General features: G+C 33.3%; 7 non-coding genes across 7 annotated transcripts; all 7 read right to left on the minus strand.

Moving 5' to 3' along the window:
- Positions 1–304: 304 nt before the first annotated feature.
- TRNAL-AAG (transfer RNA leucine (anticodon AAG)) lies at positions 305–384 on the minus strand. Its single transcript has one exon. It is a non-coding gene; the product is annotated as a tRNA-Leu (tRNA).
- Positions 385–3,180: 2,796 nt separating this feature from the next.
- TRNAL-AAG (transfer RNA leucine (anticodon AAG)) lies at positions 3,181–3,260 on the minus strand. The gene has a single exon. It is a non-coding gene; the product is annotated as a tRNA-Leu (tRNA).
- Positions 3,261–6,054: 2,794 nt separating this feature from the next.
- TRNAL-AAG (transfer RNA leucine (anticodon AAG)) lies at positions 6,055–6,134 on the minus strand. The gene has a single exon. It is a non-coding gene; the product is annotated as a tRNA-Leu (tRNA).
- Positions 6,135–8,935: 2,801 nt separating this feature from the next.
- On the minus strand, positions 8,936–9,015 carry TRNAL-AAG (transfer RNA leucine (anticodon AAG)). The gene has a single exon. It is a non-coding gene; the product is annotated as a tRNA-Leu (tRNA).
- Positions 9,016–11,809: 2,794 nt separating this feature from the next.
- Positions 11,810–11,889, minus strand: TRNAL-AAG (transfer RNA leucine (anticodon AAG)). The gene has a single exon. It is a non-coding gene; the product is annotated as a tRNA-Leu (tRNA).
- A 2,801-nt stretch (positions 11,890–14,690) lies between these two features.
- Positions 14,691–14,770, minus strand: TRNAL-AAG (transfer RNA leucine (anticodon AAG)). Its single transcript has one exon. It is a non-coding gene; the product is annotated as a tRNA-Leu (tRNA).
- Positions 14,771–17,571: 2,801 nt separating this feature from the next.
- Positions 17,572–17,651, minus strand: TRNAL-AAG (transfer RNA leucine (anticodon AAG)). Its single transcript has one exon. It is a non-coding gene; the product is annotated as a tRNA-Leu (tRNA).
- Between the last annotated feature and the right edge of the window lie 1,971 nt (positions 17,652–19,622).

Below are 19,622 nucleotides of genomic sequence, written 5' to 3' on the forward strand. Positions count from 1 at the left end.
CAATACTCAGTGTATAAATAATCACACGTTAATTAATAATAATCGAACAAAACGTATGGTGTTGTAAATAACGAATATTTTCTGAAACTGTGTTGGCACACAGTCTTGTTGTGAATTCTATGCGTCGCAAATTCTGCGTTTATCTGAGATTCACCTAAATTATAAAACATGTGGCAGTTGTTTCATGTTAAATTGGTAACAAACGCTTTTGCCTTGTTCTCCTTGTCCCACCAAAAAGATTCTCCTTCGAAATATTTTACCCACATTTCTTGTTCATCTGATATGTGGCATAATAAAGAAAGAATGGCAGCGGTGGGATTCGAACCCACGCCCTTTCGGACTGGTGCCTTAAACCAGCGCCTTAGACCGCTCGGCCACACTACCTTGTATATATTTTTCTACACATTTGAAAAATGAGTTTTTTTACAAGTTGAAAACCTTTTCATATGTTTATATCTCGATATTCACTTAATTTCCACATTCAACATACTGTATTCTGTTAAGAAACACACTTGTAATAAAGTATAAAAGAAACCACTGCTTTTAGGTGTTAAATTAGAAACACGTATTGAAAGGGATTAATCCTTTTTATCTTATTGACACTGATGTCTCGCATCATTTCTTTATGATTGTGGTTCATATCCTTTCCGTCGCAACGCTGCTGACACGATCACAGCTTTTCATACCACTCTGTGACCGTGTTCGGCTATCCTACACATTCATTTAGGTTGTCTCCCACAACAAAATCTTTTAATCCGTATTTTACTCGTCATCCTTCTTTACACAAAACACTGTCATATCTTGGAGATTGCGATATGAAAAAAATATCAATTCATCACAACAGTTGTGCTGACAGTATATATGTGTGATTTTTTTATAGCAAAGCCACATCAGTCTATATGCTGACCGTACGTCTTTGTTGGAACAAATTGTTAAGCAATCTTTTAAATCTATCCCTAGAATCCAACTTTCACGAAACCTAGCTTCAAAAAATGTATTCCATGTATTGAAGAATCACGAGAAGGCAGTTACAGCCACATTCTGTACACCACAATTTCATTTTCTATGCCCATATTCTAAATGGAAGTGTAAAGATCAGTGATTTGGGAAGGTACTAGAAACATTATTCAGTGTTTAGTAGAATTACTGCAGGAAAACCTAGCTCTTATACTTACTCTAAAAAATTTCTGGAGAATCTCAACTAAAGATTGGCACGGGGAAGAATATTTACAATAACATTTAATCTACTTACATCAGTATAAGAGTCGATAAGGTTTTCTTTTTTTTATTGACGGTAGACAGAAATACATCTTTAGATTTTATCGTGCTAGTTATCCGAAAGCAAAATAATGAGAACACGTCTTCATTTGCATTTCAGCGGGAGATATAAAACTTTTAAATATTATTCTAAAGAAAACAGAAACAATACGTTAACACTTCATCTTGACAAAAGAAATTTATGAATGCAGTCAATACGTGCAGTGAAAGACTTCAAGTGTCTCGAAGTAAGTTGAGGATGATAAATGCTTATTTGGGTCTGGAATTAATTTGAAAATTTTTTCATATATTTGAAAATCTACTATATTACTTCAGTTCCATGATTGCAATTAAACATTTTATCAAATGCAAATGATGCATATACTGCAGATTTGCACCCCAACTTCTGTTTGTATTTCAGATGAATATTATAGAGAGTGTAAGCACGTGATTTGGTTTCCCAGGAAAGTCGGTAATTTGTTTATCTCATATTTCAATTCGTAGTTCCAGAAACTTTTTAACGAGAAATCCTCTGATAATATGTATCTAAAACAACAATGTCTAAGGCGTAACTTGTCATAAATTAGTTAGAGACTTCCATAGCGCTCGAGATCAACTGTCGCATATCGCGAATTACGATGTTTGTTCAGCATATTTAAATTTTAACGATACACCGTTTTACGTGATAGCAAATTTGCTATCGTAACCCATTTCTTAATAAACTGAGTTATGCTCACGCTAATTTCACAAATTGTTTTTTTGCTGAATTATTGTGATATAGTTTCAAGATCAATGGAGTTAACCGCATTTTATACTTCACAAACTAAATACTAACAGGAATATTTATGTTGTTTGTGTAAGGAGTGAATAGAAATGTTTGTTTAGTTAACACACGTAACATCTGGCATTATATAAAAATAAACGCTCCTATTTCTTGAAATTATTAATGGCGAGGTTCAATTTTAGAAGAAAATTTAAGTTTTTCCTATTTCTCTGATTGTACAGACAGCAAGTTGAACCTGCAAATCGTCAAAGAAAAATCTATTTTCCTATGAAAAAGATTTTAAAGTAAAGTTGAAAATGCCATAAAACTTTTATGATCTCTTTCTTGAGAGATTCAATTCCATTATTTCCAATGTAACATACGAGTTGGGGTTATTTTATATCATGACACCGATTTTAGGCGTTCCTACTTTAGAAATGCTAATTTGAGAAAGTAAGTTCAACAAGCGTCATCTGACCTACTGCCTTTATTAAAACAAAGAAATCAACAGTTATTAGTATAAAACACTCACAGATGATAATTTAATTTTAGCCTTTACCCTAACGAAGCCCGCATGACCTGAATAATATAACTGGTCTACTGAAAAGGACTACGGACATTATTACTGAAAGACGATGCTGTCGAAACTAAACTTGTACTTGAATAAACCTGAAAAATTAAACATTCATTTGGAACCGTTAAGTGTAACGTCAGTTTGTTGAAACGGAACGGACTTTCTTGTGCAATATGGCTTAACATTACGAAATTCCCGGAATTCTCCATATCTTTAAATACTTTGACGGTGCTAGCGGCTTCTCATTTAGCGTTTTTCCATTTTCAATGAAACATCATTTCTCAATACTCAGTGTATAAATAATCACACGTTAATTAATAATAATCGAACAAAACGTATGGTGTTGTAAATAACGAATATTTTCTGAAACTGTGTTGGCACACAGTCTTGTTGTGAATTCTATGCGTCGCAAATTCTGCGTTTATCTGAGATTCACCTAAATTATAAAACATGTGGCAGTTTTTTCATGTTAAATTGGTAACAAACGCTTTTGCCTTGTTCTCCTTGTCCCACCAAAAAGATTCTCCTTCGAAATATTTTACCCACATTTCTTGTTCATCTGATATGTGGCATAATAAAGAAAGAATGGCAGCGGTGGGATTCGAACCCACGCCCTTTCGGACTGGTGCCTTAAACCAGCGCCTTAGACCGCTCGGCCACACTACCTTGTATATATTTTTCTACACATTTGAAAAAAGAGTTTTTTACAAGTTGAAAACCTTTTCATATGTTTATATCTCGATATTCACTTAATTTCCACATTCAACATACTGTATTCTGTTAAGAAACACACTTGTAATAAAGTATAAAAGAAACCACTGCTTTTAGGTGTTAAATTAGAAACACGTATTGAAAGGGATTAATCCTTTTTATCTTATTGACACTGATGTCTCGCATCATTTCTTTATGATTGTGGTTCATATCCTTTCCGTCGCAACGCTGCTGACACGATCACAGCTTTTCATACCACTCTGTGACCGTGTTCGGCTATCCTACACATTCATTTAGGTTGTCTCCCACAACAAAATCTTTAATCCGTATTTTACTCGTCATCCTTCTTTACACAAAACACTGTCATATCTTGGAGATTGCGATATGAAAAAAAATATCAATTCATCACAACAGTTGTGCTGACAGTATATATGTGTGATTTTTTTATAGCAAAGCCACATCAGTCTATATGCTGACCGTACGTCTTTGTTGGAACAAATTGTTAAGCAATCTTTAAATCTATCCCTAGAATCCAACTTTCACGAAACCTAGCTTCAAAAAATGTATTCCATGTATTGAAGAATCACGAGAAGGCAGTTACAGCCACATTCTGTACACCACAATTTCATTTTCTATGCCCATATTCTAAATGGAAGTGTAAAGATCAGTGATTTGGGAAGGTACTAGAAACATTATTCAGTGTTTAGTAGAATTACTGCAGGAAAACCTAGCTCTTATACTTACTCTAAAAAATTTCTGGAGAATCTCAACTAAAGATTGGCACGGGGAAGAATATTTACAATAACATTTAATCTACTTACATCAGTATAAGAGTCGATAAGGTTTTCTTTTTTTTATTGACGGTAGACAGAAATACATCTTTAGATTTTATCGTGCTAGTTATCCGAAAGCAAAATAATGAGAACACGTCTTCATTTGCATTTCAGCGGGAGATATAAAACTTTTAAATATTATTCTAAAGAAAACAGAAACAATACGTTAACACTTCATCTTGACAAAAGAAATTTATGAATGCAGTCAATACGTGCAGTGAAAGACTTCAAGTGTCTCGAAGTAAGTTGAGGATGATAAATGCTTATTTGGGTCTGGAATTAATTTGAAAATTTTTTCATATATTTGAAAATCTACTATATTACTTCAGTTCCATGATTGCAATTAAACATTTTATCAAATGCAAATGATGCATATACTGCAGATTTGCACCCCAACTTCTGTTTGTATTTCAGATGAATATTATAGAGAGTGTAAGCACGTGATTTGGTTTCCCAGGAAAGTCGGTAATTTGTTTATCTCATATTTCAATTCGTAGTTCCAGAAACTTTTTAACGAGAAATCCTCTGATAATATGTATCTAAAACAACAATGTCTAAGGCGTAACTTGTCATAAATTAGTTAGAGACTTCCATAGCGCTCGAGATCAACTGTCGCATATCGCGAATTACGATGTTTGTTCAGCATATTTAAATTTTAACGATACACCGTTTTACGTGATAGCAAATTTGCTATCGTAACCCATTTCTTAATAAACTGAGTTATGCTCACGCTAATTTCACAAATTGTTTTTTTGCTGAATTATTGTGATATAGTTTCAAGATCAATGGAGTTAACCGCATTTTATACTTCACAAACTAAATACTAACAGGAATATTTATGTTGTTTGTGTAAGGAGTGAATAGAAATGTTTGTTTAGTTAACACACGTAACATCTGGCATTATATAAAAATAAACGCTCCTATTTCTTGAAATTATTAATGGCGAGGTTCAATTTTAGAAGAAAATTTAAGTTTTTCCTATTTCTCTGATTGTACAGACAGCAAGTTGAACCTGCAAATCGTCAAAGAAAAATCTATTTTCCTATGAAAAAGATTTTAAAGTAAAGTTGAAAATGCCATAAAACTTTTATGATCTCTTTCTTGAGAGATTCAATTCCATTATTTCCAATGTAACATACGAGTTGGGGTTATTTTATATCATGACACCGATTTTAGGCGTTCCTACTTTAGAAATGCTAATTTGAGAAAGTAAGTTCAACAAGCGTCATCTGACCTACTGCCTTTATTAAAACAAAGAAATCAACAGTTATTAGTATAAAACACTCACAGATGATAATTTAATTTTAGCCTTTACCCTAACGAAGCCCGCATGACCTGAATAATATAACTGGTCTACTGAAAAGGACTACGGACATTATTACTGAAAGACGATGCTGTCGAAACTAAACTTGTACTTGAATAAACCTGAAAAATTAAACATTCATTTGGAACCGTTAAGTGTAACGTCAGTTTGTTGAAACGGAACGGACTTTCTTGTGCAATATGGCTTAACATTACGAAATTCCCGGAATTCTCCATATCTTTAAATACTTTGACGGTGCTAGCGGCTTCTCATTTAGCGTTTTTCCATTTTCAATGAAACATCATTTCTCAATACTCAGTGTATAAATAATCACACGTTAATTAATAATAATCGAACAAAACGTATGGTGTTGTAAATAACGAATATTTTCTGAAACTGTGTTGGCACACAGTCTTGTTGTGAATTCTATGCGTCGCAAATTCTGCGTTTATCTGAGATTCACCTAAATTATAAAACATGTGGCAGTTTTTTCATGTTAAATTGGTAACAAACGCTTTTGCCTTGTTCTCCTTGTCCCACCAAAAAGATTCTCCTTCGAAATATTTTACCCACATTTCTTGTTCATCTGATATGTGGCATAATAAAGAAAGAATGGCAGCGGTGGGATTCGAACCCACGCCCTTTCGGACTGGTGCCTTAAACCAGCGCCTTAGACCGCTCGGCCACACTACCTTGTATATATTTTTCTACACATTTGAAAAAAGAGTTTTTTACAAGTTGAAAACCTTTTCATATGTTTATATCTCGATATTCACTTAATTTCCACATTCAACATACTGTATTCTGTTAAGAAACACACTTGTAATAAAGTATAAAAGAAACCACTGCTTTTAGGTGTTAAATTAGAAACACGTATTGAAAGGGATTAATCCTTTTTATCTTATTGACACTGATGTCTCGCATCATTTCTTTATGATTGTGGTTCATATCCTTTCCGTCGCAACGCTGCTGCTGACACGATCACAGCTTTTCATACCACTCTGTGACCGTGTTCGGCTATCCTACACATTCATTTAGGTTGTCTCCCACAACAAAATCTTTTAATCCGTATTTTACTCGTCATCCTTCTTTACACAAAACACTGTCATATCTTGGAGATTGCGATATGAAAAAAATATCAATTCATCACAACAGTTGTGCTGACAGTATATATGTGTGATTTTTTTATAGCAAAGCCACATCAGTCTATATGCTGACCGTACGTCTTTGTTGGAACAAATTGTTAAGCAATCTTTTAAATCTATCCCTAGAATCCAACTTTCACGAAACCTAGCTTCAAAAAATGTATTCCATGTATTGAAGAATCACGAGAAGGCAGTTACAGCCACATTCTGTACACCACAATTTCATTTTCTATGCCCATATTCTAAATGGAAGTGTAAAGATCAGTGATTTGGGAAGGTACTAGAAACATTATTCAGTGTTTAGTAGAATTACTGCAGGAAAACCTAGCTCTTATACTTACTCTAAAAAATTTCTGGAGAATCTCAACTAAAGATTGGCACGGGGAAGAATATTTACAATAACATTTAATCTACTTACATCAGTATAAGAGTCGATAAGGTTTTCTTTTTTTTTATTGACGGTAGACAGAAATACATCTTTAGATTTTATCGTGCTAGTTATCCGAAAGCAAAATAATGAGAACACGTCTTCATTTGCATTTCAGCGGGAGATATAAAACTTTTAAATATTATTCTAAAGAAAACAGAAACAATACGTTAACACTTCATCTTGACAAAAGAAATTTATGAATGCAGTCAATACGTGCAGTGAAAGACTTCAAGTGTCTCGAAGTAAGTTGAGGATGATAAATGCTTATTTGGGTCTGGAATTAATTTGAAAATTTTTTCATATATTTGAAAATCTACTATATTACTTCAGTTCCATGATTGCAATTAAACATTTTATCAAATGCAAATGATGCATATACTGCAGATTTGCACCCCAACTTCTGTTTGTATTTCAGATGAATATTATAGAGAGTGTAAGCACGTGATTTGGTTTCCAGGAAAGTCGGTAATTTGTTTATCTCATATTTCAATTCGTAGTTCCAGAAACTTTTTAACGAGAAATCCTCTGATAATATGTATCTAAAACAACAATGTCTAAGGCGTAACTTGTCATAAATTAGTTAGAGACTTCCATAGCGCTCGAGATCAACTGTCGCATATCGCGAATTACGATGTTTGTTCAGCATATTTAAATTTTTAACGATACACCGTTTTACGTGATAGCAAATTTGCTATCGTAACCCATTTCTTAATAAACTGAGTTATGCTCACGCTAATTTCACAAATTGTTTTTTTGCTGAATTATTGTGATATAGTTTCAAGATCAATGGAGTTAACCGCATTTTATACTTCACAAACTAAATACTAACAGGAATATTTATGTTGTTTGTGTAAGGAGTGAATAGAAATGTTTGTTTAGTTAACACACGTAACATCTGGCATTATATAAAAATAAACGCTCCTATTTCTTGAAATTATTAATGGCGAGGTTCAATTTTAGAAGAAAATTTAAGTTTTTCCTATTTCTCTGATTGTACAGACAGCAAGTTGAACCTGCAAATCGTCAAAGAAAAATCTATTTTCCTATGAAAAAAGATTTTAAAGTAAAGTTGAAAATGCCATAAAACTTTTTATGATCTCTTTCTTGAGAGATTCAATTCCATTATTTCCAATGTAACATACGAGTTGGGGTTATTTTATATCATGACACCGATTTTAGGCGTTCCTACTTTAGAAATGCTAATTTGAGAAAGTAAGTTCAACAAGCGTCATCTGACCTACTGCCTTTATTAAAACAAAGAAATCAACAGTTATTAGTATAAAACACTCACAGATGATAATTTAATTTTAGCCTTTACCCTAACGAAGCCCGCATGACCTGAATAATATAACTGGTCTACTGAAAAGGACTACGGACATTATTACTGAAAGACGATGCTGTCGAAACTAAACTTGTACTTGAATAAACCTGAAAAATTAAACATTCATTTGGAACCGTTAAGTGTAACGTCAGTTTGTTGAAACGGAACGGACTTTCTTGTGCAATATGGCTTAACATTACGAAATTCCCGGAATTCTCCATATCTTTAAATACTTTGACGGTGCTAGCGGCTTCTCATTTAGCGTTTTTCCATTTTCAATGAAACATCATTTCTCAATACTCAGTGTATAAATAATCACACGTTAATTAATAATAATCGAACAAAACGTATGGTGTTGTAAATAACGAATATTTTCTGAAACTGTGTTGGCACACAGTCTTGTTGTGAATTCTATGCGTCGCAAATTCTGCGTTTATCTGAGATTCACCTAAATTATAAAACATGTGGCAGTTTTTTCATGTTAAATTGGTAACAAACGCTTTTGCCTTGTTCTCCTTGTCCCACCAAAAAGATTCTCCTTCGAAATATTTTACCCACATTTCTTGTTCATCTGATATGTGGCATAATAAAGAAAGAATGGCAGCGGTGGGATTCGAACCCACGCCCTTTCGGACTGGTGCCTTAAACCAGCGCCTTAGACCGCTCGGCCACACTACCTTGTATATATTTTTCTACACATTTGAAAAAAGTTTTTTTACAAGTTGAAAACCTTTTCATATGTTTATATCTCGATATTCACTTAATTTCCACATTCAACATACTGTATTCTGTTAAGAAACACACTTGTAATAAAGTATAAAAGAAACCACTGCTTTTAGGTGTTAAATTAGAAACACGTATTGAAAGGGATTAATCCTTTTTTATCTTATTGACACTGATGTCTCGCATCATTTCTTTATGATTGTGGTTCATATCCTTTCCGTCGCAACGCTGCTGACACGATCACAGCTTTTCATACCACTCTGTGACCGTGTTCGGCTATCCTACACATTCATTTAGGTTGTCTCCCACAACAAAATCTTTTAATCCGTATTTTACTCGTCATCCTTCTTTACACAAAACACTGTCATATCTTGGAGATTGCGATATGAAAAAAATATCAATTCATCACAACAGTTGTGCTGACAGTATATATGTGTGATTTTTTTATAGCAAAGCCACATCAGTCTATATGCTGACCGTACGTCTTTGTTGGAACAAATTGTTAAGCAATCTTTTAAATCTATCCCTAGAATCCAACTTTCACGAAACCTAGCTTCAAAAAATGTATTCCATGTATTGAAGAATCACGAGAAGGCAGTTACAGCCACATTCTGTACACCACAATTTCATTTTCTATGCCCATATTCTAAATGGAAGTGTAAAGATCAGTGATTTGGGAAGGTACTAGAAACATTATTCAGTGTTTAGTAGAATTACTGCAGGAAAACCTAGCTCTTATACTTACTCTAAAAAATTTCTGGAGAATCTCAACTAAAGATTGGCACGGGGAAGAATATTTACAATAACATTTAATCTACTTACATCAGTATAAGAGTCGATAAGGTTTTCTTTTTTTTATTGACGGTAGACAGAAATACATCTTTAGATTTTATCGTGCTAGTTATCCGAAAGCAAAATAATGAGAACACGTCTTCATTTGCATTTCAGCGGGAGATATAAAACTTTTAAATATTATTCTAAAGAAAACAGAAACAATACGTTAACACTTCATCTTGACAAAAGAAATTTATGAATGCAGTCAATACGTGCAGTGAAAGACTTCAAGTGTCTCGAAGTAAGTTGAGGATGATAAATGCTTATTTGGGTCTGGAATTAATTTGAAAATTTTTTCATATATTTGAAAATCTACTATATTACTTCAGTTCCATGATTGCAATTAAACATTTTATCAAATGCAAATGATGCATATACTGCAGATTTGCACCCCAACTTCTGTTTGTATTTCAGATGAATATTATAGAGAGTGTAAGCACGTGATTTGGTTTCCAGGAAAGTCGGTAATTTGTTTATCTCATATTTCAATTCGTAGTTCCAGAAACTTTTTAACGAGAAATCCTCTGATAATATGTATCTAAAACAACAATGTCTAAGGCGTAACTTGTCATAAATTAGTTAGAGACTTCCATAGCGCTCGAGATCAACTGTCGCATATCGCGAATTACGATGTTTGTTCAGCATATTTAAATTTTAACGATACACCGTTTTACGTGATAGCAAATTTGCTATCGTAACCCATTTCTTAATAAACTGAGTTATGCTCACGCTAATTTCACAAATTGTTTTTTTGCTGAATTATTGTGATATAGTTTCAAGATCAATGGAGTTAACCGCATTTTATACTTCACAAACTAAATACTAACAGGAATATTTATGTTGTTTGTGTAAGGAGTGAATAGAAATGTTTGTTTAGTTAACACACGTAACATCTGGCATTATATAAAAATAAACGCTCCTATTTCTTGAAATTATTAATGGCGAGGTTCAATTTTAGAAGAAAATTTAAGTTTTTCCTATTTCTCTGATTGTACAGACAGCAAGTTGAACCTGCAAATCGTCAAAGAAAAATCTATTTTCCTATGAAAAAGATTTTAAAGTAAAGTTGAAAATGCCATAAAACTTTTATGATCTCTTTCTTGAGAGATTCAATTCCATTATTTCCAATGTAACATACGAGTTGGGGTTATTTTATATCATGACACCGATTTTAGGCGTTCCTACTTTAGAAATGCTAATTTGAGAAAGTAAGTTCAACAAGCGTCATCTGACCTACTGCCTTTATTAAAACAAAGAAATCAACAGTTATTAGTATAAAACACTCACAGATGATAATTTAATTTTAGCCTTTACCCTAACGAAGCCCGCATGACCTGAATAATATAACTGGTCTACTGAAAAGGACTACGGACATTATTACTGAAAGACGATGCTGTCGAAACTAAACTTGTACTTGAATAAACCTGAAAAATTAAACATTCATTTGGAACCGTTAAGTGTAACGTCAGTTTGTTGAAACGGAACGGACTTTCTTGTGCAATATGGCTTAACATTACGAAATTCCCGGAATTCTCCATATCTTTAAATACTTTGACGGTGCTAGCGGCTTCTCATTTAGCGTTTTTCCATTTTCAATGAAACATCATTTCTCAATACTCAGTGTATAAATAATCACACGTTAATTAATAATAATCGAACAAAACGTATGGTGTTGTAAATAACGAATATTTTCTGAAACTGTGTTGGCACACAGTCTTGTTGTGAATTCTATGCGTCGCAAATTCTGCGTTTATCTGAGATTCACCTAAATTATAAAACATGTGGCAGTTTTTTCATGTTAAATTGGTAACAAACGCTTTTGCCTTGTTCTCCTTGTCCCACCAAAAAGATTCTCCTTCGAAATATTTTACCCACATTTCTTGTTCATCTGATATGTGGCATAATAAAGAAAGAATGGCAGCGGTGGGATTCGAACCCACGCCCTTTCGGACTGGTGCCTTAAACCAGCGCCTTAGACCGCTCGGCCACACTACCTTGTATATATTTTTCTACACATTTGAAAAAGAGTTTTTTACAAGTTGAAAACCTTTTCATATGTTTATATCTCGATATTCACTTAATTTCCACATTCAACATACTGTATTCTGTTAAGAAACACACTTGTAATAAAGTATAAAAGAAACCACTGCTTTTAGGTGTTAAATTAGAAACACGTATTGAAAGGGATTAATCCTTTTTATCTTATTGACACTGATGTCTCGCATCATTTCTTTATGATTGTGGTTCATATCCTTTCCGTCGCAACGCTGCTGACACGATCACAGCTTTTCATACCACTCTGTGACCGTGTTCGGCTATCCTACACATTCATTTAGGTTGTCTCCCACAACAAAATCTTTTAATCCGTATTTTACTCGTCATCCTTCTTTACACAAAACACTGTCATATCTTGGAGATTGCGATATGAAAAAAATATCAATTCATCACAACAGTTGTGCTGACAGTATATATGTGTGATTTTTTTATAGCAAAGCCACATCAGTCTATATGCTGACCGTACGTCTTTGTTGGAACAAATTGTTAAGCAATCTTTTAAATCTATCCCTAGAATCCAACTTTCACGAAACCTAGCTTCAAAAAATGTATTCCATGTATTGAAGAATCACGAGAAGGCAGTTACAGCCACATTCTGTACACCACAATTTCATTTTCTATGCCCATATTCTAAATGGAAGTGTAAAGATCAGTGATTTGGGAAGGTACTAGAAACATTATTCAGTGTTTAGTAGAATTACTGCAGGAAAACCTAGCTCTTATACTTACTCTAAAAAATTTCTGGAGAATCTCAACTAAAGATTGGCACGGGGAAGAATATTTACAATAACATTTAATCTACTTACATCAGTATAAGAGTCGATAAGGTTTTCTTTTTTTTATTGACGGTAGACAGAAATACATCTTTAGATTTTATCGTGCTAGTTATCCGAAAGCAAAATAATGAGAACACGTCTTCATTTGCATTTCAGCGGGAGATATAAAACTTTTAAATATTATTCTAAAGAAAACAGAAACAATACGTTAACACTTCATCTTGACAAAAGAAATTTATGAATGCAGTCAATACGTGCAGTGAAAGACTTCAAGTGTCTCGAAGTAAGTTGAGGATGATAAATGCTTATTTGGGTCTGGAATTAATTTGAAAATTTTTTCATATATTTGAAAATCTACTATATTACTTCAGTTCCATGATTGCAATTAAACATTTTATCAAATGCAAATGATGCATATACTGCAGATTTGCACCCCAACTTCTGTTTGTATTTCAGATGAATATTATAGAGAGTGTAAGCACGTGATTTGGTTTCCCAGGAAAGTCGGTAATTTGTTTATCTCATATTTCAATTCGTAGTTCCAGAAACTTTTTAACGAGAAATCCTCTGATAATATGTATCTAAAACAACAATGTCTAAGGCGTAACTTGTCATAAATTAGTTAGAGACTTCCATAGCGCTCGAGATCAACTGTCGCATATCGCGAATTACGATGTTTGTTCAGCATATTTAAATTTTTAACGATACACCGTTTTACGTGATAGCAAATTTGCTATCGTAACCCATTTCTTAATAAACTGAGTTATGCTCACGCTAATTTCACAAATTGTTTTTTGCTGAATTATTGTGATATAGTTTCAAGATTAATGGAGTTAACCGCATTTTATACTTCACAAACTAAATACTAACAGGAATATTTATGTTGTTTGTGTAAGGAGTGAACAGAAATGTTTGTTTAGTTAACACACGTAACATCTGGCATTATATAAAAATAAACGCTCCTATTTCTTGAAATTATTAATGGCGAGGTTCAATTTTAGAAGAAAATTTAAGTTTTTCCTATTTCTCTGATTGTACAGACAGCAAGTTGAACCTGCAAATCGTCAAAGAAAAATCTATTTTCCTATGAAAAAAGATTTTAAAGTAAAGTTGAAAATGCCATAAAACTTTTTATGATCTCTTTCTTGAGAGAGAGATTCAATTCCATTATTTCCAATGTAACATACGAGTTGGGGTTATTTTATATCATGACACCGAATTTTAGGCGTTCCTACTTTAGAAATGCTAATTTGAGAAAGTAAGTTCAACAAGCGTCATCTGACCTACTGCCTTTATTAAAACAAAGAAATCAACAGTTATTAGTATAAAACACTCACAGATGATAATTTAATTTTAGCCTTTACCCTAACGAAGCCCGCATGACCTGAATAATATAACTGGTCTACTGAAAAGGACTACGGACATTATTACTGAAAGACGATGCTGTCGAAACTAAACTTGTACTTGAATAAACCTGAAAAATTAAACATTCATTTGGAACCGTTAAGTGTAACGTCAGTTTGTTGAAACGGAACGGACTTTCTTGTGCAATATGGCTTAACATTACGAAATTCCCGGAATTCTCCATATCTTTAAATACTTTGACGGTGCTAGCGGCTTCTCATTTAGCGTTTTTCCATTTTCAATGAAACATCATTTCTCAATACTCAGTGTATAAATAATCACACGTTAATTAATAATAATCGAACAAAACGTATGGTGTTGTAAATAACGAATATTTTCTGAAACTGTGTTGGCACACAGTCTTGTTGTGAATTCTATGCGTCGCAAATTCTGCGTTTATCTGAGATTCACCTAAATTATAAAACATGTGGCAGTTTTTTCATGTTAAATTGGTAACAAACGCTTTTGCCTTGTTCTCCTTGTCCCACCAAAAAGATTCTCCTTCGAAATATTTTACCCACATTTCTTGTTCATCTGATATGTGGCATAATAAAGAAAGAATGGCAGCGGTGGGATTCGAACCCACGCCCTTTCGGACTGGTGCCTTAAACCAGCGCCTTAGACCGCTCGGCCACACTACCTTGTATATATTTTTCTACACATTTGAAAAAAGAGTTTTTTACAAGTTGAAAACCTTTTCATATGTTTATATCTCGATATTCACTTAATTTCCACATTCAACATACTGTATTCTGTTAAGAAACACACTTGTAATAAAGTATAAAAGAAACCACTGCTTTTAGGTGTTAAATTAGAAACACGTATTGAAAGGGATTAATCCTTTTTTATCTTATTGACACTGATGTCTCGCATCATTTCTTTATGATTGTGGTTCATATCCTTTCCGTCGCAACGCTGCTGACACGATCACAGCTTTTCATACCACTCTGTGACCGTGTTCGGCTATCCTACACATTCATTTAGGTTGTCTCCCACAACAAAATCTTTTAATCCGTATTTTACTCGTCATCCTTCTTTACACAAAACACTGTCATATCTTGGAGATTGCGATATGAAAAAAATATCAATTCATCACAACAGTTGTGCTGACAGTATATATGTGTGATTTTTTTATAGCAAAGCCACATCAGTCTATATGCTGACCGTACGTCTTTGTTGGAACAAATTGTTAAGCAATCTTTTAAATCTATCCCTAGAATCCAACTTTCACGAAACCTAGCTTCAAAAAATGTATTCCATGTATTGAAGAATCACGAGAAGGCAGTTACAGCCACATTCTGTACACCACAATTTCATTTTCTATGCCCATATTCTAAATGGAAGTGTAAAGATCAGTGATTTGGGAAGGTACTAGAAACATTATTCAGTGTTTAGTAGAATTACTGCAGGAAAACCTAGCTCTTATACTTACTCTAAAAAATTTCTGGAGAATCTCAACTAAAGATTGGCACGGGGAAGAATATTTACAATAACATTTAATCTACTTACATCAGTATAAGAGTCGATAAGGTTTTCTTTTTTTTTATTGACGGTAGACAGAAATACATCTTTAGATTTTATCGTGCTAGTTATCCGAAAGCAAAATAATGAGAACACGTCTTCATTTGCATTTCAGCGGGAGATATAAAACTTTTAAATATTATTCTAAAGAAAACAGAAACAATACGTTAACACTTCATCTTGACAAAAGAAATTTATGAATGCAGTCAATACGTGCAGTGAAAGACTTCAAGTGTCTCGAAGTAAGTTGAGGATGATAAATGCTTATTTGGGTCTGGAATTAATTTGAAAATTTTTTCATATATTTGAAAATCTACTATATTACTTCAGTTCCATGATTGCAATTAAACATTTTTATCAAATGCAAATGATGCATATACTGCAGATTTGCACCCCAACTTCTGTTTGTATTTCAGATGAATATTATAGAGAGTGTAAGCACGTGATTTGGTTTCCCAGGAAAGTCGGTAATTTGTTTATCTCATATTTCAATTCGTAGTTCCAGAAACTTTTTAACGAGAAATCCTCTGATAATATGTATCTAAAACAACAATGTCTAAGGCGTAACTTGTCATAAATTAGTTAGAGACTTCCATAGCGCTCGAGATCAACTGTCGCATATCGCGAATTACGATGTTTGTTCAGCATATTTAAATTTTTAACGATACACCGTTTTACGTGATAGCAAATTTGCTATCGTAACCCATTTCTTAATAAACTGAGTTATGCTCACGCTAATTTCACAAATTGTTTTTTTGCTGAATTATTGTGATATAGTTTCAAGATCAATGGAGTTAACCGCATTTTATACTTCACAAACTAAATACTAACAGGAATATTTATGTTGTTTGTGTAAGGAGTGAATAGAAATGTTTGTTTAGTTAACACACGTAACATCTGGCATTATATAAAAATAAACGCTCCTATTTCTTGAAATTATTAATGGCGAGGTTCAATTTTAGAAGAAAATTTAAGTTTTTCCTATTTCTCTGATTGTACAGACAGCAAGTTGAACCTGCAAATCGTCAAAGAAAAATCTATTTTCCTATGAAAAAAGATTTTAAAGTAAAGTTGAAAATGCCATAAAACTTTTTATGATCTCTTTCTTGAGAGATTCAATTCCATTATTTCCAATGTAACATACGAGTTGGGGTTATTTTATATCATGACACCGATTTTAGGCGTTCCTACTTTAGAAATGCTAATTTGAGAAAGTAAGTTCAACAAGCGTCATCTGACCTACTGCCTTTATTAAAACAAAGAAATCAACAGTTATTAGTATAAAACACTCACAGATGATAATTTAATTTTAGCCTTTACCCTAACGAAGCCCGCATGACCTGAATAATATAACTGGTCTACTGAAAAGGACTACGGACATTATTACTGAAAGACGATGCTGTCGAAACTAAACTTGTACTTGAATAAACCTGAAAAATTAAACATTCATTTGGAACCGTTAAGTGTAACGTCAGTTTGTTGAAACGGAACGGACTTTCTTGTGCAATATGGCTTAACATTACGAAATTCCCGGAATTCTCCATATCTTTAAATACTTTGACGGTGCTAGCGGCTTCTCATTTAGCGTTTTTCCATTTTCAATGAAACATCATTTCTCAATACTCAGTGTATAAATAATCACACGTTAATTAATAATAATCGAACAAAACGTATGGTGTTGTAAATAACGAATATTTTCTGAAACTGTGTTGGCACACAGTCTTGTTGTGAATTCTATGCGTCGCAAATTCTGCGTTTATCTGAGATTCACCTAAATTATAAAACATGTGGCAGTTTTTTCATGTTAAATTGGTAACAAACGCTTTTGCCTTGTTCTCCTTGTCCCACCAAAAAGATTCTCCTTCGAAATATTTTACCCACATTTCTTGTTCATCTGATATGTGGCATAATAAAGAAAGAATGGCAGCGGTGGGATTCGAACCCACGCCCTTTCGGACTGGTGCCTTAAACCAGCGCCTTAGACCGCTCGGCCACACTACCTTGTATATATTTTTCTACACATTTGAAAAAGAGTTTTTTTACAAGTTGAAAACCTTTTCATATGTTTATATCTCGATATTCACTTAATTTCCACATTCAACATACTGTATTCTGTTAAGAAACACACTTGTAATAAAGTATAAAAGAAACCACTGCTTTTAGGTGTTAAATTAGAAACACGTATTGAAAGGGATTAATCCTTTTTTATCTTATTGACACTGATGTCTCGCATCATTTCTTTATGATTGTGGTTCATATCCTTTCCGTCGCAACGCTGCTGACACGATCACAGCTTTTCATACCACTCTGTGACCGTGTTCGGCTATCCTACACATTCATTTAGGTTGTCTCCCACAACAAAATCTTTTAATCCGTATTTTACTCGTCATCCTTCTTTACACAAAACACTGTCATATCTTGAGATTGCGATATGAAAAAAATATCAATTCATCACAACAGTTGTGCTGACAGTATATATGTGTGATTTTTTTATAGCAAAGCCACATCAGTCTATATGCTGACCGTACGTCTTTGTTGGAACAAATTGTTAAGCAATCTTTTAAATCTATCCCTAGAATCCAACTTTCACGAAACCTAGCTTCAAAAAATGTATTCCATGTATTGAAGAATCACGAGAAGGCAGTTACAGCCACATTCTGTACACCACAATTTCATTTTCTATGCCCATATTCTAAATGGAAGTGTAAAGATCAGTGATTTGGGAAGGTACTAGAAACATTATTCAGTGTTTAGTAGAATTACTGCAGGAAAACCTAGCTCTTATACTTACTCTAAAAAATTTCTGGAGAATCTCAACTAAAGATTGGCACGGGGAAGAATATTTACAATAACATTTAATCTACTTACATCAGTATAAGAGTCGATAAGGTTTTCTTTTTTTTATTGACGGTAGACAGAAATACATCTTTAGATTTTATCGTGCTAGTTATCCGAAAGCAAAATAATGAGAACACGTCTTCATTTGCATTTCAGCGGGAGATATAAAACTTTTAAATATTATTCTAAAGAAAACAGAAACAATACGTTAACACTTCATCTTGACAAAAGAAATTTATGAATGCAGTCAATACGTGCAGTGAAAGACTTCAAGTGTCTCGAAGTAAGTTGAGGATGATAAATGCTTATTTGGGTCTGGAATTAATTTGAAAATTTTTTCATATATTTGAAAATCTACTATATTACTTCAGTTCCATGATTGCAATTAAACATTTTATCAAATGCAAATGATGCATATACTGCAGATTTGCACCCCAACTTCTGTTTGTATTTCAGATGAATATTATAGAGAGTGTAAGCACGTGATTTGGTTTCCCAGGAAAGTCGGTAATTTGTTTATCTCATATTTCAATTCGTAGTTCCAGAAACTTTTTAACGAGAAATCCTCTGATAATATGTATCTAAAACAACAATGTCTAAGGCGTAACTTGTCATAAATTAGTTAGAGACTTCCATAGCGCTCGAGATCAACTGTCGCATATCGCGAATTACGATGTTTGTTCAGCATATTTAAATTTTAACGATACACCGTTTTACGTGATAGCAAATTTGCTATCGTAACCCATTTCTTAATAAACTGAGTTATGCTCACGCTAATTTCACAAATTGTTTTTTTGCTGAATTATTGTGATATAGTTTCAAGATCAATGGAGTTAACCGCATTTTATACTTCACAAACTAAATACTAACAGGAATATTTATGTTGTTTGTGTAAGGAGTGAATAGAAATGTTTGTTTAGTTAACACACGTAACATCTGGCATTATATAAAAATAAACGCTCCTATTTCTTGAAATTATTAATGGCGAGGTTCAATTTTAGAAGAAAATTTAAGTTTTTCCTATTTCTCTGATTGTACAGACAGCAAGTTGAACCTGCAAATCGTCAAAGAAAAATCTATTTTCCTATGAAAAAGATTTTAAAGTAAAGTTGAAAATGCCATAAAACTTTTTAT

This window comes from Tachypleus tridentatus, chromosome 4 (assembly GCF_004210375.1).
Source record: "Tachypleus tridentatus isolate NWPU-2018 chromosome 4, ASM421037v1, whole genome shotgun sequence".
Lineage (NCBI taxonomy): Eukaryota > Metazoa > Arthropoda > Merostomata > Xiphosura > Limulidae > Tachypleus > Tachypleus tridentatus.